The sequence below is a fragment of the Magallana gigas genome, chromosome 6, assembly GCF_963853765.1.
Source record: "Magallana gigas chromosome 6, xbMagGiga1.1, whole genome shotgun sequence".
NCBI classification, from domain to species: domain Eukaryota; kingdom Metazoa; phylum Mollusca; class Bivalvia; order Ostreida; family Ostreidae; genus Magallana; species Magallana gigas.
The window spans coordinates 34,309,769-34,333,142 of record NC_088858.1 but is presented as its reverse complement, the minus strand read 5'-3'; the positions used below and the strand labels follow the sequence as shown (position 1 = coordinate 34,333,142).

The 23,374-nt window shown below is 33.6% G+C and overlaps 1 long non-coding RNA gene across 1 annotated transcript; it reads left to right on the top strand.

Moving 5' to 3' along the window:
- Nucleotides 1–4,704: 4,704 nt before the first annotated feature.
- Nucleotides 4,705–7,221, top strand: LOC117689251 (uncharacterized). Its single transcript, XR_010714878.1, has 3 exons — nt 4,705–4,999; nt 6,120–6,219; nt 6,763–7,221. It is a non-coding gene; the product is annotated as an uncharacterized lncRNA (long non-coding RNA).
- The last annotated feature ends 16,153 nt before the right edge of the window (nt 7,222–23,374 follow it).

Below are 23,374 nucleotides of genomic sequence, written 5' to 3'. Positions count from 1 at the left end.
CTCAATATCAAAAAATGCTGTTTTTTATTTTAATTTTAAAGAATATGTTAAAAGGAATTAAAAATAAATTTGGACACAGAATATACAAAACTGAAGAAAAAATATGGTGTTATATATTAAGCATTGTATCATTTAAATGTGTTAAGTGTTAATTCCTGCGCTTGCGCGGGATATCATCTACATACATTTCGTGCAGTCCGTAATTTTTCTCAGAGTAGATATTCTGACGAGCATCAAGGGACAATATTTTATACGGAAGACCCTAGCACAAGATTAGATGACTGCTAAAATCCAAGTCTTTTAGAATAAATCATTCTAAGACAAAGTACGGGGAATTCATGTCGTTATATTTGTCTATTTTTGCTGAGGAAGTTCAATTACGTCCTTTGGATTATCTAATTGTTTATCATGCTTTTACAGAAGGTAGAAAAATGGCTACATTAGATTTGTTATGCTTTTAAATTAATGTAACGCAAACGCATCTTCTTTTATTGATGAATATTAACATGGCTATCAGAATTTTAATTTTTAAAGTTTACTTTACATGTAAACGTTGGCTCTTAAATTAGCATGTTATAGATAAATTAATTTATCATTGGTAGAATTACATTTAATTTAATCGAACTGTAATCAATTAAGTTGATGCATTTGTAACTTTTACCATTTTTAGCTGGATCTTCTTGCTTTGTATCACCATTGTCAACATCTGATTCAGCTACATTCTGGACTGGTGTCGCATTTGCAACCAAATGCAGTTGCTTGCTATTTTCTAATGGGTTGTAGTTGTCTTCATTAAAGGATATGGTGCATGTTGGTGTTTGGACGAAACAAATTTGGATCAACTGACTGCTGACTGCACAAGTGTAAGAGGTAAATGAATGGTTTCCTGGACTGGAGAAGGTAACTGAAAAGGAAGATTCAAATCGTATTTAAGTGATAGGGGAAAGGATAAAACTTTATTGAAAGTGGGAGGAGGGAATGGTGGATTTTAATACGGATTTTCCAATTTAGCAATTAGGGGTTGTGTTTTATTCGTGTCAAATTGTTAATCTGATGTTAGCTCAGAATTATTATTCGTCCACTCGTTTTCCTGGTTGATGGACCTTTCTATGACACATGCACCTTCTTCAGAATCATTTCCTAAGTGTTTTTTTTCTTTTTCTGAACAATTACGTAAGAATTAAGAGGGGTTTGATTTCTTCAGATGTTCGCACATAACTGACGCAAAGAAATTTATATTTGTTTGATAGGATTTTTGCATACCCCTCCCCGCCTTATTTTTCCACCCGTCTTTTTTCCTGTCCAAAGCCGTTATGGAGGCGCTCTTGTCCAAATTTAAAGTAGTACATTTCTCATTTTGGCAAAGTTTTTCTTTTTACCAGAGTTACTTTCAGCTTTGTGGCAAATTCTATGTCAATTTGAACATCTTAATACTCCGATACCACATGGTTCTTGTCCAGTAACTGGTGCCGATAAATTCTCATACAACTTTTGTTTTTCGGCTAGTTCAGGAGATAACTTCAGATTACATGCGTATAATGTATACATAAAAATATAAATTTTCTAATAATACATAGTAACTTTTGCTTATTCAAATGACACTAGATAATATCCCGCGGGAATTAATACTCACACATTAATATGCTTCAATGCTTAATATGTTGAACGAAATTTATTTTTGTACATACAGTGTCCGAAACGTTTCTTTATTGTTTTCTAAACATATTCTTTAAATTAAAATTGAAAATCTGCATGGCTGGATATTTAGAGGAGCGGGGAGAGTTGAAAAATCATAACTGAAATGGGTGACATATATATGTAAGTGGTTGCATAGACTGGGAAAAAACCCCAATAAACTTGTTGATTTTATTTCAAACCAGTGAATGGGCATTAAGTGCGCTGTATATGTTTGTTATTTAGGTCAAAGATTGCTTTGTTTTTATTACTGTTCTAAATAAGAATTTCAGATAAAGGACTGTTTTGAAAAAAAAACAATTGGAGAGGGGGGAGCGCCCCCCCCCCCCCATTATCTTTCCCGTGTTATGCATACATCAATACATCATTTATTCATATAGACAGAGAACACAATCTGTTGATTGTTTACAAATCAATGATAATTAATGTTTACTACCAATCTGTCATGGTATGAAAATTTATGAAATTAAAACACGCTATTGTATGCATACTTATATGCATTCTTCGTCCTACACTTTCTGCCATGGTGTTAATTAGTCAAACCGCTTTCCTTGGAACCCAAAATGTTCCATTTTATGTATTAACCAAAGATGTCCAATACAAGGTATCTGCCCCGATGCATGATGAACTCGTCCAACAATTTTCGCCAAGACGTTAATTAGTCAGACAGTGTTCTTGGTTACCCAAGTTTGGAATTCTCGTACCAGAGGTCGTGTTCTATACATCGACTAAAATCGCACATCCATGGATAAATTGTCTTATTTTCATTATTAAACGTTTGTCAAATTTGAATTTTTAGTGTAATCTAAATATATCCACTTACGTAAATATCCAATATTTTTTTCATTGACTGAATATTTAACTGATGCAAACTATCCACTGACTTGAAGTCAACAAAGCGTGTCCACCACCTTACTCTTATTTTATGAAAGTAGGTATTTAGATATTTTAGAATAATTATTTTTCAGCTGAAATTCAATTGTATCGGACATCATATCACACGTTTTTAAATACCAAAGGTGTAAGCAGTTACTCTAATTCGGGAATTTTTTTTAGTTTATATACAAATTTGTCTTAATTTATAAGTAAAGATTCATTGAATCACAATTAGATATACTAGGTAAAATATGTCCATCCATAGGAAGGCCAAACTTTTCAATTTGACAATTTATAACCTCTCTACTTGAAAAGTCATGTAAATAAGTAAATTATTTAAATATCTTTAAATACCTTTTGTTTTGTCATAAAACAATATATATATAGATAAAATACCACAGTGAGGCAAAGATGTTCTTGCTATTCACATGTAACTATTATATTTACTGCCTTACTTTCACTTTACATCTATTCCAAGGAAGGTATATGCTATGGAAATTATTTAATGCATAGGAAATGTCAGTCTTAGGTATGTAAGGTGTTGTCAGATCTGCATACATGTACACAACTGCCAAAATCAAGATCATAAGAAAGTGGCCGCAAAAAAAATATGATGAGGAGGTGTTAAAAAAAGGCAAAAAAACTCGCTTCACAAATAACTCTAAACTGCAACATCCTGATTCTCCTAAATTGGTCCTACATTAGCAAAAACGAGTAAAAAAGACAATATCCTTGCATAAAACGTTTATTAATAAAATAAAAGATTTTTGCCTAAAAAGAAAGAACAACAATTTTGTAATTTTAGATGTACGTTTATGTACATGTTCATGTATAGATAGTAAACCTGCGTTGCAATGTCTTTAAAAAAATCAGGGCTCCATCACATTTAAGCGTGGGTTTCTTAGTTCTATTGTTATTTATCACCCTAATTTTTTTCTATGCAATACTTCACATATAGTTCTCCGCTACATGCTCTGGCATGCTTGCTAAGTAATGTTTGAAGGGAGTATTTATTTCTCATAAATCTCATTGATTGATGGAGAATTAGAGGTCCTAATCTTAGTCACAGATTTTGTTCTTGGTTTTAATAATCCATTGTTTTAAATTATATTTTTGAAATCAATAGATGTGTAGATGTGTTTTGTTATCTTGTGATAGCTGCAAACTTAAGATCATTGAGGGTATGATGATTTATTGGTTATGCTAGTGTTTGAAATAGAAGAAAATTCACGATAATGATATAGTCGCTGTCTTAAAGTCTTTAAATCGTGAAAGCAGATAAATTATAAAAAAGAGGAATTATGCAACAAACTAATTAAAAGAAATTATACATGACACAGACTTGAAATAAAGATGTTTACTTTCGTCATTAGTAGAAACAACAATAATGATGAATTTTTCAAAAGCAATTTGTTTTCAGTTAATCACAGTAACGAAAAAAAAAATCTGTGCCTACAATCATAACAATTTTGGAAAATATGTACATGTATATGTCAGATAAAGAAAATTTTCAATGTTAGATATATCAACAATAAAAGAGATTATCATTTAGTGTATCATCAAACTGGGAAAACTGCATTCTATGATAGCTCTTGCGTAAATCGAGGGCATAATGATCCATGTATGGAAATCACATAATTTTTACACTTTAATAATTGTCATACTATTCATTGGCATATCTTGCAATTGCAATTGTTTCATACTTGTCTGTTCTGGACTTTAAATTATGAATAAATGTTCTGTTCTGTTCTAAAACCATAGAGGTTGATGTGGTCAAAACTATAGATATGGGGAAAAGATTAAAAAAAAAAAAATGAAAAATAAGAAAATAAATTCTTTTGAACTTTATAACTTTAAAAAAATGAAATAGCTTTTGTAAATTGAATGTTTTTGTAAACGATAAAATGCATTAGGTGGACATTGAAATCTTTTATAACCAATGAGGGCTTAAAAAGATTTTTTTTTAAAAATTCAGATTACTATTCAAACACGCCCACTTTTAAGAACTGTGCAATCAGGATAAGAACAATTAATCAAAATCACATCTAAAATCTCTAACATGCGCATGCGCACGACTTTATAAAGTATATAATAAAGAAAGAAACTAAATGTGAGTGCATTCTTACTTTCATTGATTAAGATGTATGGAATTAGTTTACAAATTATGTATTTACTATATGCGGTGATTAATTCAGTGGAATCAGGAAGAAAGCTTATTGGTTTTAATTTCAAAGATGTGAGTCCAACAGGATACAAGCAATGTTTGAAGTTGTGTATCGGTCATGGAGATTGTCTCTCGGTCAATTTCAGCAGAAATCGACTGTTGTGTGAGCTGAACTCACAACAGGAGACGGAAACTGTCAAAGTCACGGAAAATACCGAAGAGACGGAAGATTTCATCTTTATCTCCAGAGCATCTTTCCTAAACGTGAGCTTTAAAGAAAGATTTCTCCTACCTGTTTAAATGATTAATAAAGAAAAATCTGAAATAGTCTAAATGTAGTTAGCTATTAGCAATTTATACAAATATTTATTAATATATTATTATATCTTGAATTTTATGAGGAAAATTGCATGTTTTTGCTGTTGTTGCCAGAAATGTTTAAGCAAATAAAATTTTATTTAGTATATTAATAATGTGTTATTATAATTGTGATTAGTCGAGTCTATAGTAATAGCCTTGGTCGTAGAGATCTGGCTTTATCTGTTAATTCGTCACATTTTACAATTTTATCAGAAAATATTACAATATCTGAAGTCAAATTTGAACAAAATGTCTTATTGCAACTAACATCTTCAGAGGTAATGAAATATGGTTTATAAACTTCTGTTATTCTTAATGCATAGGATGAGCTAATAAGAGGCTTTGAGATTGAAACTGAAATAATGTGTCAAAAAATAATTTCCTTTTGTTTTGCAATAGCTTTTACTTCATTATTTTAATTTTAAAAAATGTACGAAAAATCTTTCTGCCAATTGTTTAAGTCATGTGAAAGTTATAGGCAGAACTATTGCTATATCAAGTTTTGTTTTTGAAAATAAAGTTTGTCTTAAACGAAAGTAAAAGAATATTTAGAAAATGGATGTTTTTTTTTAAATAGTACACAAGATAAAAGTCTCTTTGGTAAACGTAATTTAAAACTTTTGTTATTCTCCATGCAATGATATAAATTTTCTAATTATACCTGAACACAATTATTATTATCATTCTTAATGATAATTAATTATGTAATAATTCCCCAAGTATTTGTAGTATAAGTTTCCACCTCTGTGTGACAGAAAGTACACGCATTTTTAAATTACTTTTTTTAAGTTTAAAAAAACGAACTCGTAGTTAATATCTATTTTAAATGGGAACCTCTTGTTGTTTAAAGTTTTAGTTTTTATTCATTTTGATGGGCAGTTTGTGGATTATGCTCCAATTCATATTAGCTGTAACTGATATTTCACTCTATGTTGTTTAATAGTTGTCCAAGAAAATGTCATCACATCTTATACTAGCAAATGTAAAATTTCTCCTTTTCAAAAATTTTCGTATCTCATTATAGGATATCGCCCAGCCCCAAGGAGAACTGAAGAATTTAGCGTGCCCCAAAGGTCAAATGCGTGTTTCACGTTCAGCTCATGAGGGTACCTGCGTCATATCACGTAAGATGAATTACTGTTCTCGTGTGGTTTTTACTGAGTATCTATTGTAATACATGTAGTATCAATGCATGTAGTTTTTTGTGATCAGGTACATTATATCGCAATGGATACTTTTAAATAACCGCACGGTGTGTTTTTTTTACTGACTATCTATTTTCAAGCAAAAACACACTGTGATATACCTCATTCTTATTCAATCCAAAATGTGTACTATTTAGAGCTGAATTTTAATCATCCAAAGAATTTCTTTAGTAGTACTATATGGTATATTAAGTCAGAGTGAAAATAGCAAAAAAAAAATAAAACGTCATTATGACGAGTTAAAATTGTTTTTTACGACATATAAAAGTTGTTATTCTGATATTTTAAAATTCGGAATTATGAAAATTGATATACACAAGCTACATGTATTATTTGTTTAAATCACACATTAACTGAATTTAAAATCACGCATTGTTGGCTTAAACTGCTAAAAAATGCCGCAATGTAGTGGAACAATGAATCATAAGTTTGCAAGTTTACATTGTATATGAATATCAACAGGATGTGTTGAGGAGGTACCTCCACCTTACATCGAATACAGTACCGATATCATATATCCAGCTGTTTTCATGGTGACCGCAGACAAAACATGGGGTAACGTTGGAGAAAGCAGGAACTTCACCTGTCCCCCAGGAACAGTTGCAATGGGCAAACAGAATGTAACGTGTCTTGCGAACGGACAGTGGGAAACTCCGAGATGCCAAGGTTTATCTATTCTTAATTTTTTTCTTGGGGAAAGGAGTGAACTTAGACAGAATTATCACCAATTACATTTCTTCTTTTCCAGATATATGTAGATTTGGTTACATTGCGCGTGTCTTTGTGCATTCTTGTAAAATACCATGTATTTACAGATTTCTTTTATCCTATTAATGAAATTGAACACAATTAACAAACTAGCATTAGCATTTTTTTGGATCTTCATTATAATTTTATATTTTCGACGATTTTCCCGTTGTTCGAGAGGTAACGCCACCATTTAGATTTATGACATAAAATAAAATATGCTAGTATTTAAAAATTTGATTATCGAGTGCAAAAAATTTAACGACGTGACAAATATGGGCACGTTTTGTGAATTATGAGTGTCCGTTGGAACTGTTCTATTTAAAATTTATAACATGTATTCAATAATAAAGTCACGGGGAATGAAAATCACTTCCCCATAAGCGTAAATTCAAAATAAGCATATTCGTTATAAAACAAAAAGTTTACTGGCGTGCGACCAGTTCTCGCCGAGTACCATTTCTCGCCAGTACATTGTGACGTCATTTTATCAACACATAAAATTATAGACGAAAAATGACGTCACAATGTACTGGCGAGAAATGGTACTCGGCGAGAACTGGTCGCACGCCAGTAATGTTTTAGCGTAAAAAATATTTTTTATTGATTTTTTTTTTCATAGCAGGTACAAATATTGATTATTTTTATGAATTTATTCTAAATTATCTCTTCTCTTATTGGGTTGAGAAAAATTAAATTCGTTTGTTTTGTTTAAAAGATAGCAGCATAGTTTTGAAATGCGTAAACCGACAAAGATGTGCATGTTACCATAGATTTCATTGAAATGGCGTTGCTTGATTTCATTAGGGATACTGTGTTTAATTTGAAACATGATAACATCTTAACCATGCAGTCGAATTTCAAATAATTTTCAGAAATAAACTTTGTGTATGTTAAAAATAGTTTAAATAAAGAAAGCGTTTTCTAACGTAGTTTTTACCCAAAAAAGTTAAAGAGAAGTAATTAAGTGATTTTGTACACATACATTGTATCTCATTGTAGTATGCATATAATTACATGAAAGTGTTTGTGCACATATTTCATTGTAGTACTAGAATGCATAGAGTTGACCGATCCTTTTGGAAAAAAATACTTGGGGCGCAAAAACATGACAACATCCGGTACAACGTGTCAGCGCTGGGATTCACAGACACCGCAAAGCCACTCCTACCCAAACAATCCGGTATGGTCTACATGTTGCTTTTAAACACTGTATTACTTATACATGGATGAAATACCTGTTAAATGCTCGAATTTGTTTTTTTATGAACCAATTACTGGTATTGTTAATGAATAAATGATTCGATCCTTGCATCAAGGTCCGTTACTACATTTCTACCAGAAAGTTTTCATAACAAGATACCCCTTCTTTTAAACAAATTCTAATGAAAATATTTTTGTCTTTATATTGTTATGTAAGATAGCATATTCTACTGAGATCTTTTAATCATACGCCGATCCGTAGTTTCAGACTGTAGTGTATCAGCTCATGGGCTTTCATTGTATATCAGTAACTTCTGGTTAAAAGTATTTAAAAAAGTGTTTAGATTTTATTCTAGGCTCAGTAATTTACGTTGATTTATTTATACGTAGGTGTTCATGATCATGAGGTTTGATATTGAACTTGTCAAAGAAAACAAAAAGTGTTTCAATTGGTAAACACTGTATGGTAATTGCAGGCTTAATGTTTACATTTTGAAAATCAATCATGATAATAGAGTAATAAATATTGTTCAAAGGAAAGTACCAATGGCTTGATTGAGTCGATTGACAAGTGGTTGATCTGGCACTAATTAAAAGTCCCTGTTCAATTTAAATTCATGGAGTGTGTCGAAACTATGGATATCATCTACATCTACAAATATATCAGTTGTTCAATAATTCAAGTCAATCGGTTAATTACCATTGTTTATTACAATATTTGAGTTTGGCTCTACGTAGGCTGGATGGCCAACAAGTTAACAACACTTGTTAGATTTACCTTGAAAATTATATAAGATTTTGTATGGTTTCAGTAATATTTATGGGAATCAATTATGTGAGTATATTGAAAATCACAATTTCTAGTATACACGGTAATTTGTGGTCAATGATCCTAAAAATACAATGTATATTGGGTGCTGCACTTCAATGAACATTTTTAAAATTCGTTGATCAACTGAAAAACGAAATTTGAGATTATTTCAAAACGTCATCTTTTTTTTTAAAATAATACATTGACTGCAGGTTTATCACGAACGAATTGCTAGTTTGATTTCCACAATTTAATTTATTTACACATGCATAGCTTAATTTTTTTATGTCCAGGAAAACTACTGTAGAAATCCTACCAGGGAGCTTTGGCCGTGGTGCTATACAACAGACCCGAACCAACGATGGGATTACTGTTCAATTCCGTACTGTGAATTCATTTATAAATAAAATTAGAAAAAATGTCCTATTATACATGATATACATGATACCAATTGGTGTATATACGTTATATACGTCCATTTGTTCGCTAAATAACTTCAAATCTCTCTCTCTCTCTCTCTCTCTCTCTCTCTCTCTCATATATAGAATATCATAGTTGTTGCTGTTGCTCTTGTACAGATGATAGAACAATGACTTCGTCAGGTTCGTACTATTTCTAAGATAACGGAACACGAACTTCTCAATAATTGTATATGTACATTGAAATGTAGATTATAATCTTTTTCAATGATTCATTTCTAATTTTAAGCAAGTAAAATATTTTTCGTGAACTGCCTGTCAATTTTTATAATCATGATGTGCTACAAAGCACCCAGATAAAGTATATGAAATAAACATATGAATGTTGATTTTAGTTGGTTTAATAATTAATCTTTGGTGTGTGTACCTTTATAAGGCACTCTTGAATAAAACAAGAGGGTGGATAAGGCGTGTAAATGCTTATACAAGGAGGCATAAGATACTGAAAAATTAAAATATCAACAAAACTAATTAATATTTTGTAAAGAAACATTCAAAACGATGTATATTTTAAATAACATCGATTTGTAACCCTTAAATGTGTTAAATGTTGGAATTTGTCGATTTAAACTGACGTATGCATATGAAAAAATCCAAATAGTGTCATTTTTTGGAGCTTGAACGCCTTTTCTCTTATGGGTTGGGATTATGTTCCATATTTTCGTCATACTCTAAGGTTCAATGGAAAACAAACCGATTTCAATCAACAATGCGTAGAGATACATGTACGACCCACTATACATTAATTCTATTTATTTTGTATCCACCAGTAAAACGTTTCATAAAAATAATACAAGTCCGTAAATTCGTAGCCAAAGTCACATGTTAGGTCGTGGGTACCATCAAAACCCAATGCAACATTTTTTTCTTATCGTTTGACGCATGACGATCGCATGAATCATCAAAAAAAGTATTTTATTGTTTGTAACTACTTTTTCTTTAAACAAATTAATGAATTGGTCTAAAAAGTAAGTAAAGGTAACTAAGTTATTCCTATGTACATTAGTGCGTTAGATAACAGAGCTAGAATATACTTGTCAGGTTGTAAATTTTGAATTTACCGGGTGGCAGTAAATACAAAAATTTTGTTGTCATGTTGTAAATTTTGTATTTACTGCCACCCAGTAAATTTAAAATTTACAACATGACATACTCTTTATATAATAGTGTTGTGCATGTTCTATGCTTAAATAGTAGTCAGGGTTTGATACATGGTGCACGAGCCGGACACAAAACGCTAACTGTTGTATACGAATGTGTACTGATGTGCCTCGCAATAAGTAGCTGTAACATTAAAGTGTTGTGTAGTCCCTAAAAATAATCATCGGAAAAACAAACGTTTGCTTTTTAATATTAATTAAAACCATTGAATTTTTTTCTTGTACATTCTTTATCATGAGTCATTTAAAAAAGCGTTTTCGTGATTCTCATGTACAATTTCTTTGCAAAATGGTTAATCAATTTGTTAAAAAAATTAAGACAAATTTTATCTCTAAAAATCCCGTAATAATTAGGAGATTTTGGAAAAATTAATCAATTTAATTGCTTGATATCAATTGTATGTATCTACGTTTTATATTGATGAGGCGTAACGGTATAGTAGCGCGTTAGTATAATAGACATTATGATTTTGGAATCGTGAGTTCGGAACCTGCAGTCGGCGCTTGTAAGGTTTTCGTTGAAAACATTTGGCGTGTTGTATTTCGGCATAGTATGTTTACGCTATATAAATCCTTTGTATACTATGCGAAAATAGATGAATAGTGACTGTTATGTTATTGCATTATAATTTGTTTATTGACATAAGCGACAGTCTGTATCAGATGGTTATCTGTGATGTAAGCATCTTGTCACGTGATGATATTCAGTAAAGAGTTTGAACACCATTATTGAGTGTTGTGACTTTACATGGTGTCAGAAGTTCGAAGCTGCAAGGATTATGGAGCAACTGAAGCCTCCAGGCCATTTATCGATGGAAGGAAATCTTGCAGAAAATTGGAAGGAGTGGATCCAAGGCTTCGATATATATCTTACGGCTACAGGAATCGGAGAGAAGGACGAAAAAATACAGGTAGCTACATTTTTGCACGTGGCCGGCATTGAAGCACGCCGAGTGTATAACACTTTCGGGATCTCAGCCGACGATGCTGATAAGATTGATGTTTTGAAAACTAGATTCAAAGAATACTGTGAGCCACGTAAGAACTTAACATACATAAGACATGTGTTTTTCACGCGGAACCAGGGTCCGGATGAACCCATAGACAATTACGTGACGGATTTGAAAACCAAAGCGCAGCCGTGTGAATTTGGAAATTTATCTGACGGACTAATCAGAGATAGAATAGTGTGTGGAATCCATCATGAAGCGTGTCGTGCACGTTTACTCAGAGAATCGGATTTGACATTGGCGAAAGCTATCGATGTGTGTAGGGCTCAGGAAATGAGTACAAAACAGTTAAAGTCCCTGAAAGGTAGTGAAGAACAAACAGTAGCGGCGATAAGTCAGTCTAAAAGTGGACGAAAGGTCAGCTCGCAAAATTATAGTAAATATACAAAACATGCAAAACAAAGAACTGGAAATCAAAGGCCTGACAGTACTGATGGGAGGTCATGTCGTAATTGTGGAAGAAGACACATGAAAGATTCATGTCCTGCATTTGGAAAAACGTGTCATCGTTGTCATAATAAGAATCATTTTGCGAAATACTGTTTGACAGAACCATCGTACAATTCAAAGAAAATTCACGCTGTTGGAGTACCAGACGATGAAGACTCGTACGAGGATACAGAACTTTTCATTGGAACCGTACAGATTAACACAGTGAATCAAGACCAGAGTGATTGGATTGAAACCTTGACCATTAATGACCACCATATAGACTTTAAGTTGGACACAGGTGCCCAAGCTAACATTATTCCGAAACATGTCTTTGACAAGTTAAAGTTGCATGACCAACACCTCACAAAGACAAGCGTCAAGTTGGTTACATATGGCGGAACTGAAATTACACCGAAGGGTATCAAGACTTTGGAGTGTTCTGTGCGAGGTGAAAAGTATGACTTGTCATTTTTCATAGTGGATGCGAATACTCAAGCGATTCTGGGAAAGAATGCCTGCACAGAAATTGGATCTATTGTGCGCGTACACTCTGTGAGCAAGGACTTGTCAAAGGAAAACCTACTGAAATCATATGAAGATGTTTTCAAGGGACTGGGTGAACTTCCTGGAAAGCACCACATCAACATTGACGACACCGTTACTCCAGTCATTCATCCACCGAGGAAGGTCCCTGTAGCACTCCGTGATAAAGTGAAAACGGAACTTCTGAGAATGGAACAGTTAGGAGTTATCGCGAGACAAGACGAGCCCACCGATTGGGTACACAGTCTAGTTACAGTCCGTAAACCCAACAAGATAAGACTTTGCATTGATCCAAAGGACTTGAATCGTGCAATTAAGAGAGAGCATTACCACTTAAAAACAGTCGACGAAGTGATTGAAAACCTTCCGCAAGCCAAAGTGTTTTCGAAGTTCGACGCAACCCATGGATTTTGGCACATTAAACTTGATGAACCCAGTTCAAAGCTGTTGACATTCAATACCCCATTTGGTCGGTACAGATACTTGCGTTTACCATTTGGAGTAAGCTCTGCACCAGAAGTGTTTTCTAAACGAGTTCAAGAGATGTTTCCGGACATAAAGGGCGTAGAGTGCATAGTAGACGACATCCTAGTATGGGGAGAGACCATTGCTGAACACGATTCCCGGGTACAACAGATGCTACAAAGATGTCGCGAAATGAACTTTAAGTTGAACAAAAGCAAAGTGGAGTTCCGTGTACCCGAAGTGAGGTATGTCGGACATTTGATTACGAACAGTGGTATTAAGGTAGACCCTGAGAAAGTACGAGCGATAGTAGACATGCCAGCACCAAAGGACGTGTCAGGAGTCAAGCGCATTTTGGGCGTCGTACAATATGTAGCTAAGTTCATTCCGAACTTGTCTGATGTGACGGCACCACTTCGTACACTCCTGCAACAAGACGTCGAATGGCATTGGGATGCACCTCAGCAGGAAAGTTTCGACAGACTGAAACAATTAGTCTCAAGCACACCAGTACTCAGTATATATGATGTGCACAAGCCTGTTACCATTTCCGGTGACGCAAGCTCCAAGGGACTTGGCGTAGTCCTCCTCCAAGATGGACATCCGGTGGCATACGGTTCGAGGGCTTTAACAGAGACACAGAAGAGGTATGCTCAGATTGAACGTGAAATGCTAGCTATTGTATATGGATGCGAGAAGTTTCATCACTACATTTATGGCCGAAAGGTGACCGTGGAGACGGATCATAAACCCCTTGTCGCGATCTACAACAAACCACTGTATCGAGCGACGCCTAGACTTCAAAGAATGCTTATGAAGTTACAACGCTGACCTGAAGTTACTGTATGTACCGGGAAAGGATATGCATATTTCAGATGCATTGAGTCGATCTTACCTGCAAGAGACTCCTGAGATTCTAGTCGACGATGAGATCGACGTTGATTCAATTGAGGCACAACTTCCTGTGTCTCCAGCAAAACTACAGCAACTCAAAGAGGCGACTGCTGCTGATGAGACATTACAAACGCTGAAAAATACCGTTTTGATTGGTTGGCCAGTCGACAGATCAAGTGTTCCATTGAACATCTTACAGTATTGGAACTACCGTGATGAAATCACTGCCATCGATGGACTTTTATACAAAGGCCAACGACTCATGGTGCCAATCAGCTTGAAAAAGGAAATGCTCAATAAGTTACATGAAGCACACATGGGCATAGTGAAAACACAGACAAGAGCACGAGAGCTGTTGTTTTGGCCTAAAATGAACCAGGACATTGAAGACTTTATAGGACAATGTGCAGTTTGTAACAAGTACAGGAATTCCAACTGCAAGGAACCTTTGATATCACAGGAGATGCCCTCACGTCCATGGTCAAAAGTCGCTGCAGATATGTTCCAGTTTAAAGGCTCTGAATACCTCCTGTGTGTTGACTACTACTCCAAATTTCCAGAAATTGTCCGTATGTCGCCAACTACCAGTGCACAAACAATCACATGTTTCAAATCTCTGTTTGCTCGTCATGGCATTCCGACAGAACTATTTACGGATAATGGACCTCAGTTTTCGAGTTATGCATTCAAGAAATTCGCAACTGAGTGGGATTTCATTCACACCACTTCAAGTCCCAGATACCCGCAATCGAATGGCCAGGCGGAGAGATGTGTTCAGACTGTCAAGAACCTGCTCAGAAAAGCTGACGAATCCGGAGGCGACATCTACACCAGTCTTATGAACTACCGCGCATCACCGATTGACGGAATAGGACTATCACCATCGCAGCTACTCATGAACAGACAGTTGCGTACAAAGTTACCAATCACAGCTGACTTGTTGAATTCGAAAGCTGTTGAATCCTGCAAACCTCAACTTATTGCCCGCCAGGAGAAACAAAAGTACTACTATGATCGTCATTCAGCAACGTTACCCAACGTCAACAAAGGTGAAATAGTTCGCGTACAGAAAGATTCGAAACAGTGGGAGCCAGCCATAGTAGACCAGAAACTTGCAGACAGATCTTACGTAGTCCGCATGGGTGACAATCAACTATACCGCAGAAATCGCAGACAACTTCTGAAGACCAGAGAAACCACTTTGCCGTCTGACGTCTCTGATCATTCTGAAGCAATGTATGACGCACCACCACAGAGTCATTCAGAACCCGATCCGCCAAACACCACACCTGCGAAACCCAACCTGCATGAAAATGCTGCCACTCCACACAGAGAACCCAGACCACAGCGAACACTGAGACGACCAAAACATCTGGAGGATTTCATTTGTAAATAAACTGTTAAATGGTTGATTCATACATGTTTATAAATGGACATGTTTTTGTTTTTTTAGTTCAATATTAGTAATCTTTTCAGGAATGGAAAAGATTTTTTGAAAGGGGAGATGTTATGTTATTGCATTATAATTTGTTTATTGACATAAGCGACAGTCTGTATCAGATGGTTATCTGTGATGTAAGCATCTTGTCACGTGATGATATTCAGTAAAGAGTTTGAACACCATTATTGAGTGTTGTGACTTTACAGTGACAATAGAGAGACAATCTCACAGGAGGCATTATAAGTAGTAGATATGAATGCATTTTTATGTCATGTATATTCGAACCGTACCTACGACCCAAATTCCAACATAGGAATATGTATCCTGTCTAACTCTCGGGTGATGTACATATATTTGTACATTGTTGGCATAATTCGATCAAGCACAATTCGGGGGAGGGGGGGGGGGTAGAGAAGGCCGGGGACCCACCCTGGAAAATTAAAACTCCAGTATGTCCCAAATTTTTGCTTCCATTACTTTTTGATTATTTTTAATAAAAATACACATACCTGTGAAAGAAGTACAGTTGAAATCGATGAAATGGAAAATATCCAAGATATCTTCATTGAAAAATTATCCCTTTTCAATCATTAATGTTTACAGGAACGAAAACAAATTTCTTACGGAGATCTATAATGGTAAATGTTTACATCTTTTCTCCATTCGGAAGTACTCGGGACACCTCGCGCAATTTTCAACGTTATCATCGGGGCTTATTAATGGCTGATGTAATGCAAAATCCCCGTAGACTTTCTATTTTGGTATGTGTATTGAAACCTGAAGCGGTAAAGGAGGTGTTTCAAAACAGATGATCTGGACAGTTTTCATATTAGTGGATGAACGTAGTTTGAGTACAAAGGTATTTGTTATTATCGAAATATCAAGCGAAAAGTGATGGAAGCAAAAACTCGAGACAGAGTATAATTAAATACACATAAAATAACTAATGATAGGCCTCGGATCCTCCGGCAAACCAAAGTATCGATATCACTCCGACGTAATTTTCTTTTCTAGCTGGATCCACGTACTGTTACTATGTACAAGCAAGTTAATCTAACGTAGGTTTATAATTTTAAAAAGTTCAAGGGAAGGATGAAAGGCCAATTACATAGGAATAAAACTTACAATACATGTGATGTTAGAATGACATTGATTAAAAGATTTTTTTAAAACTGTAACCCCCCCTCCCCGTGTCAGCGACCCAGAAAAGGTGCATATGTATACAGCAATTGATAAGCTCTTAGTTTTTTTTTTATTTATATGCATGCAGTGATGTACTAAAATTTTTCTTTATGTAAATAAAAAATCATATGTGGGTAGTTTCAATCTTGTAATAAATATTAACACGTCTTTAACTTGTTCATATTTTAAAAAAAGAACAACTTCAAATTATTACAAAAATCCAGTCTATACTTAGAATTCCTGTGTGTATGGAGGCACATTGACATTAAATTTTCATAGAAAAGATTATATGTCAAGTCACAACACTCTGTGGGGAATGTGACATACATCTCTATAGCAGCTTCATTGTACACGTATACAGTGTATCTCTTGCCGACTGATACACATAGAATATCACGCAGTTGCTTTGATCTTGGCCCTGGTATCAGACCGAGCGGTTGGTATCGGCTATTTTAAGAATAGGGTTCCCTGTTTTGAGACAAAGCTACAACAGTACAACTCAAATTTGCAAGGTTTAACCTTGTGCAACGAATGGTTGTAAATATTTTAAATATTATTTTTAAAGATTTTTTTTAAATCTGCAGCGGCGCAGTTTTAAATGTTCTGTACCTGTATGCGCAATATGCATATACAGTACCGATCAGACCAAACCTAACAGAAGGTAAACCCAGACTAAACACTGGGTTTACTTTCTGGATTTACGCTGGGTTTACTCAGGGTTTACTCCAAGTTTACTAGAGTGGACCCAGAGTAAATCTAGAGTAAACCCAAAATAAATCCAGAGTGGACACAGAGAGTATACCCCGATCAATATGCATATAAATTTTATTTAAAAAACATACATTTACTGCTTTTGTATCTTTTGACAACTGTTTTGATCAGTTTATGGCATGATTAAGTCAGTTAATTTTTTTTTACATTTTTGGCCCGCATGTGACTTGATTGTTGAATAAAGATTGTGTATAAGACTCCCTCAACAGGTGGAGTCAGACATATATACTAGCTTCAGCAAATTAAGTGTTTAGTAAACACCCCCTTACTGGAATGAACTACATGTAACGAAGAAATAAAAATGAAAGAGTGCCTTAGAAAATAACTACAGTAGTAAGATGTGTCATTGTACCTAACATGAAAAATATCACAGCTCTTCCACAAATAGCATAAATAACGCGCTCTTGCGAAGAGTGACAGAGTTACTGCCCTTTGAAAACTCTTTTTGATTGAAAAGCACTTGTTGACTTTTGTTGACGACGAGAAAGGTTTCTCGGGTTCATAACAATTTTGTGTTCTTTTAAAGGATGAACATGTGGCAAATGCGTGCAATTTATTTAGATTTAAGGGTAATGTCGGCTCAGGTAGAAAATACCGGCGTAAAGCATGCCGTGGAAAGACTTTTGGTGATTTTCTTCAGGTCCAGTACAATCACTTTATTTAACCATGCATGCATCTTGGTTTACTTAAATAGCTTTATTAACCTACCTGAAGCGTTTCAAACATAGTTTTGTCCTAAACAGGTACAGCAATAATATTCAACTTTAGACTAATCGGAAAACAATTCATGAAAATATCACACTTGAAAATGTTACTCTGCTTGCGCAAATGCAGTAAATTTTAGAAGTTTTGGGGCTATGTAAAACTTTGTATGTGTTACCAAACAGTTACTTCGTGAATGGAATAACAATGAAGAACAGTTCTGGTTAATTTGTTAATTGATTGGTAAAAATTCAGCACAATGTAATCTATGGCACGACAAATTCACAAAAATGAGCGAATCATAGTTTTACAGTCGATAAACTACATTTAACGGTTGTAAACTATAGTTTATGGACAGAAAACTATAGTTTATAACGACGATAATCTATATGTTACATCTGTAAACCATCGTTAACGCAATCACCTATGTTTTAGAAGTGTAAAACTAGAATCAACACTTAAAACAACCATTTGCGATTGAAAAACATAGTTTATCTGATAAATATAGTTTCAGGAGTGTGAAACTACATGTACTTTTAACAACTCTTAATCATAGTGAACGAATGCAAATTATAGTTTACAGATGTGAATCTATATTTATCAGCAAAATCGATCGTTAACGTTATTTGCAGACGGATAAACTTAGATTATCGTTAACAGCAGTTAAATGTGGTTTTGCAGATCAAAACTATAGCTAACGGATCGTTTATTATAGTTTACGAATAATTAACTATAGTTTACGGTTTATAAACTATAGTTAACAATAAACTATTGTTAACTATAGTTTAGCGTCTGTAAACTATAATTTACAGTCGATAAACCTAGTTTATCATCTGTGAAACTCTATGGAATGCCGTCAATCTATATTTCACATATGTGAACCATAGTTAACGCGATCATTTATGTGTCAGAAGTGTAAAACTAAAATAGTTAACAGTCGATAAACCTAATTTATCAAGTGTGAAACTATGTCTAGCTAATTTTTGTGAATTTTGCGTGTCACAGTAATCGCTCATACCCATGTTCAGGTAGGTAAATAAAGTTTGAGCAGTGTAGGTAAATCAAACTACGTAGCTAACTCTAGTGATTGTACTAGATCTGTTCTCAAAAAAGTTCATCCGTTGCCTTCAGGCCTATTGCATCATGCATACGCAAAACATTAGACACAGCTATTGTTATACATGTATTTCTCAAATTTGCATAAATTAAAATTGATAGCAATTTCTAAGTTACTACTAGTCCTAACTTCACCAAACTTGCATGGATGGTGCGTTTTGTGATACTGATGCACCTGACAGGCTTGAATGCTGAATCTGATCAATAGATTTCGGATTCTGGGTGAGGTTAAGATTTTTAGAGCTGCTAAAGTTTTTGGAGCAGATGCCCTCTGATGTTTATATCTTAGTAATTACTGGTACTAATTTCACAAAACTTTCATGGATGGTGCGTCTTATGATCTGACCCACAGGTGTCGGATGCTGGAGGAGATTAAGGTTTTAAGTGTGGGTTTAAGTTTTTGGAGCAGGTGCTCTCTGATGATTTTACTTAGTTATCATGGTTTTGCTGTTCCTTACTTCACCAAACTTGCATAGATGATGTGTCTCATGGTACTGATGCACCTGTCAGGCTTGAATGCTGAATCTGAGCTATAGCATTCGCCTGCTGAATGAGGTTTAGTTTTTGAAACAGGTAACATCTTTTATAGATAATAGCTTGCATTGTTGATTTAACTATAAAATAAATGAATGGCAGTGGTAGCTTCAGATGCAGAACCTGATTTCCATTATGAAGGATGTTAAAAAAAGCTCCATCCTCACTCAAACCTGCTTGATAGATTTGTTTATTGTTAAATGATAAAACATGATTCCTATGATATAGTATCGTTAATATGAAACATTGTTTTATTGGTTCAATATTATATCATATATTATACTGTAAAAAAAAGTTATATGATATGATATTGTATCTTTTTTTTTCTCATTATGATATGATATTGTATATGATAATGTTATGAATAATATTGTTTATTACGATACAATATTGTATGATATGATATTGTATTATATAGTATTTTATCACAGGTTATTGTTTAATATGACATTGCAAAATATTTTATCAAATTATATTGTATCATATGATACAATATCATAGTATGTATCAAATATGATACACTATCATTATACTATATTATACAATATAATATCATTTGTTAAAATATTGTGATATAATATGATATATGATATTGTATCATAATACTATTTTGTATCATATATTATGATATTGAATTATGTGATCAAATACAATAATGTATAACAAGATACAATGTCATATCATAATTATGTTACAATATCATATTGCATCATTATTTATTACAGCATTTTATTGTGTAATATGATATATATTTTATGCATCATAGGATGCAATTTCGTATTTTATATTATTGTATTGATAAACATTGATCTTATACTGAAAACATATTATATTTGGCGTGTACGATATTTGGTGGAAAATAGTTTTTGAGCAAATAAGCGTTGAAATGAATTAGTGTAATCCTGAACGTGACTATTCTCATACATATATGCATGGCATTTAGCGATGTACTTGATTTAGCGGAAGCAGCATTCCGCATAAAACGCTTAATAGAATACATAGCCAAATGAAATATGTTTACAGTAATACCGTATGAAATGAACAAATGATTATCATACAATTTTGTTAACATATGATATAGTAATACGATATTGTCAAAACAGTATCCATATATACCCAAGATCTTTAACTATGATTTCATATAATAAAATAAAGGTGGTCCCATAAAGGTGATGCTTCATATAGGTGATGTTTCGTCTCGGTGAGCTTTGTAATCTGTGATTACGTATGTTTTGATATTGTCAACAATCTCAAACGTGCTAGGGGTAGTCATGTATGGGTAAAAACATACTCAATTATATTGTTAAACTAGATAAATACCTTTTTAAAAATCTGCAGTGCATTAATTCTACTGCATGTGTTACCAAAATGTTAATAATTAATGTTCGTTGTGAAATGTGATTTGAAAGACATGTTTTGGTATAAAAAGTGTAAACAAGTGTATTATAGTCAGTTTTTCCACATATTGGTAACAAGTATATGTTTAAAAAATTGTATATTTTTCCTAGAATATTTTTTAAAAGGTTTTTTTTTTGTTTTTGTGTCAATCATGCCTTCAGTCATTTCCATACAGAATTTCCTCGACACGTACATTCAGTTTTGATACATGTATCTCTTTTAAACTGTTAAATTTTTGTCTTAATTATAAATTAACGATGAGAGTGTTTATGAATCAAGGGTCTGCGTTTGTTATATAAGTATGACATTATACAATGGAGAGTATGAGAGAGAGAGAGGGGGAGAGAGAGAGATTGGTAATACAGTGTAATTATTATTGATTGCCTTACTTCCATGAACCATATATATATTTCAATAATGCAATAGCAATGTTGCTGACAAAGATGTTGAGAGAGAGAAAAAGAGAGAGAGAAAGAGAGAGACCATGAAGGCCATTACAAATTTTATAGTTATAAGTCATTACCCACTTAATGATTTGTTATGGCTGTTGTCATGTTAATGTTTTGACCTATGTCTCAGATACCGCATATGCCCCATAAGAAAGTATAATCTGGGACACACCTTTTGTTTTCACAATGACAGCATTTGGCTTTGTAATGATATTGTCTAATCTCCAGGTTTACCTGCTGTCTCCAGATGATCTGAAGATCACGAATATAAAAAATATTAAAATATTGTCAATTTGATACTGCTAATGACCCAGTTAAATCTGTTGAAGCCCAGAAGGTACTTCTTTGTCATGTTTTTAACTTACAACTTGTCCTCAATATGTAGATATATTTAGTATAAGCTGATTGAAAGCCAAGCAAGGTCATTGTATGGGCATCTTGTTGCAACATGGATTATCGGTATTTGAAGTGGAGGAAACCTCCGAAAGGAATGCCAGGAGTTCGAAAATTTAATTAACATAACGAAATGTCTTTTACACTCTCTGAGAGAAAGGGTTTGCAGAAATTCCATGAATTTTTTATGCTTTCAGATTAGTTTTTGTTATTGACTCAGTCTTATTTTGGTGTTCATAGAATGTTGATAATTAGATAGATAGAGAGAAAGGGTTTGCAGAAATTCCATGAATTTTTTATGCTTTCAGATTAGTTTTTGTTATTGACTCAATCTTATTTAAGTGTTCATAGAATGTTGATAGTTGCAACTCATACAGACATTAATGTGTTTCATAAGTGTTTCTGACTTTGACCTTGTTCAATATAATTGAAATCTTTCTGTCCATTGGAAAACTGAATGTCTTTGAAGTTACACCAGTTGGTAACAAAGACAGACGGTTTCTGGTGATTCTGTTTGAACTATTCGATTCATTAAATTTTTACGTGTGTGCAGATTGATTGACCCAGGTTTCCTGATTTTGTTGTGTAAGTTATATTGCTTTAAAAAGCAATATCACGTTTGACTTACTGCTGTATTAGTACATATTTTAATTGTAAAATCATTTGAAAAATTTGAAGTGTTTTGTAAGACTGAAATTTTTGGTGGTTTTTAAAATTGCTGAAAGTACATGCTTATGATGCAACTGTTTTTTTACCTTGTATATATAACAAAAAGATAAACTGCGAGCTGGGTTCAAAATTAGTGGCAAAATAATGTCATATATACAATATTAGGATAGATTACATCGTCAGGATCACTTTATAGCACATTCTTAAAATAACTGCATTGAATATATAAGTGTGTAATGAATGCACAATTTTATGCGAAAGTTGATTAAGAGAATCAAAAGAATAAACATAAAGTGTTAAGAGAACGCTTTATGTTTAATTTTATTTTAGTTTTCAGACCATGACATTAATGAATATTTCTTGAATGGAATGAATAAGGATTAGGATGGAACCTTATTCTGCCTTTTTAGCAACTCACAGTGCCATCTTTTAAAGATATATGGAGCCAATCACAGAATGATTTGTTCTAAACACATCATTCATAACATTCTAATTTATGTTACATAAAAAAGATATGGGCATGTTAAATGTTACTGGATGAATTGTTTTAACATTAAGTGTTTACTAGATAATAAATACCAGCAAACATTTTATTGAGTGCACTCGCAGAGGTTGCACGTACTGAAATGGGATTTAGAATACTGATTAATCATAATAATATCTAGCTCAATTTTG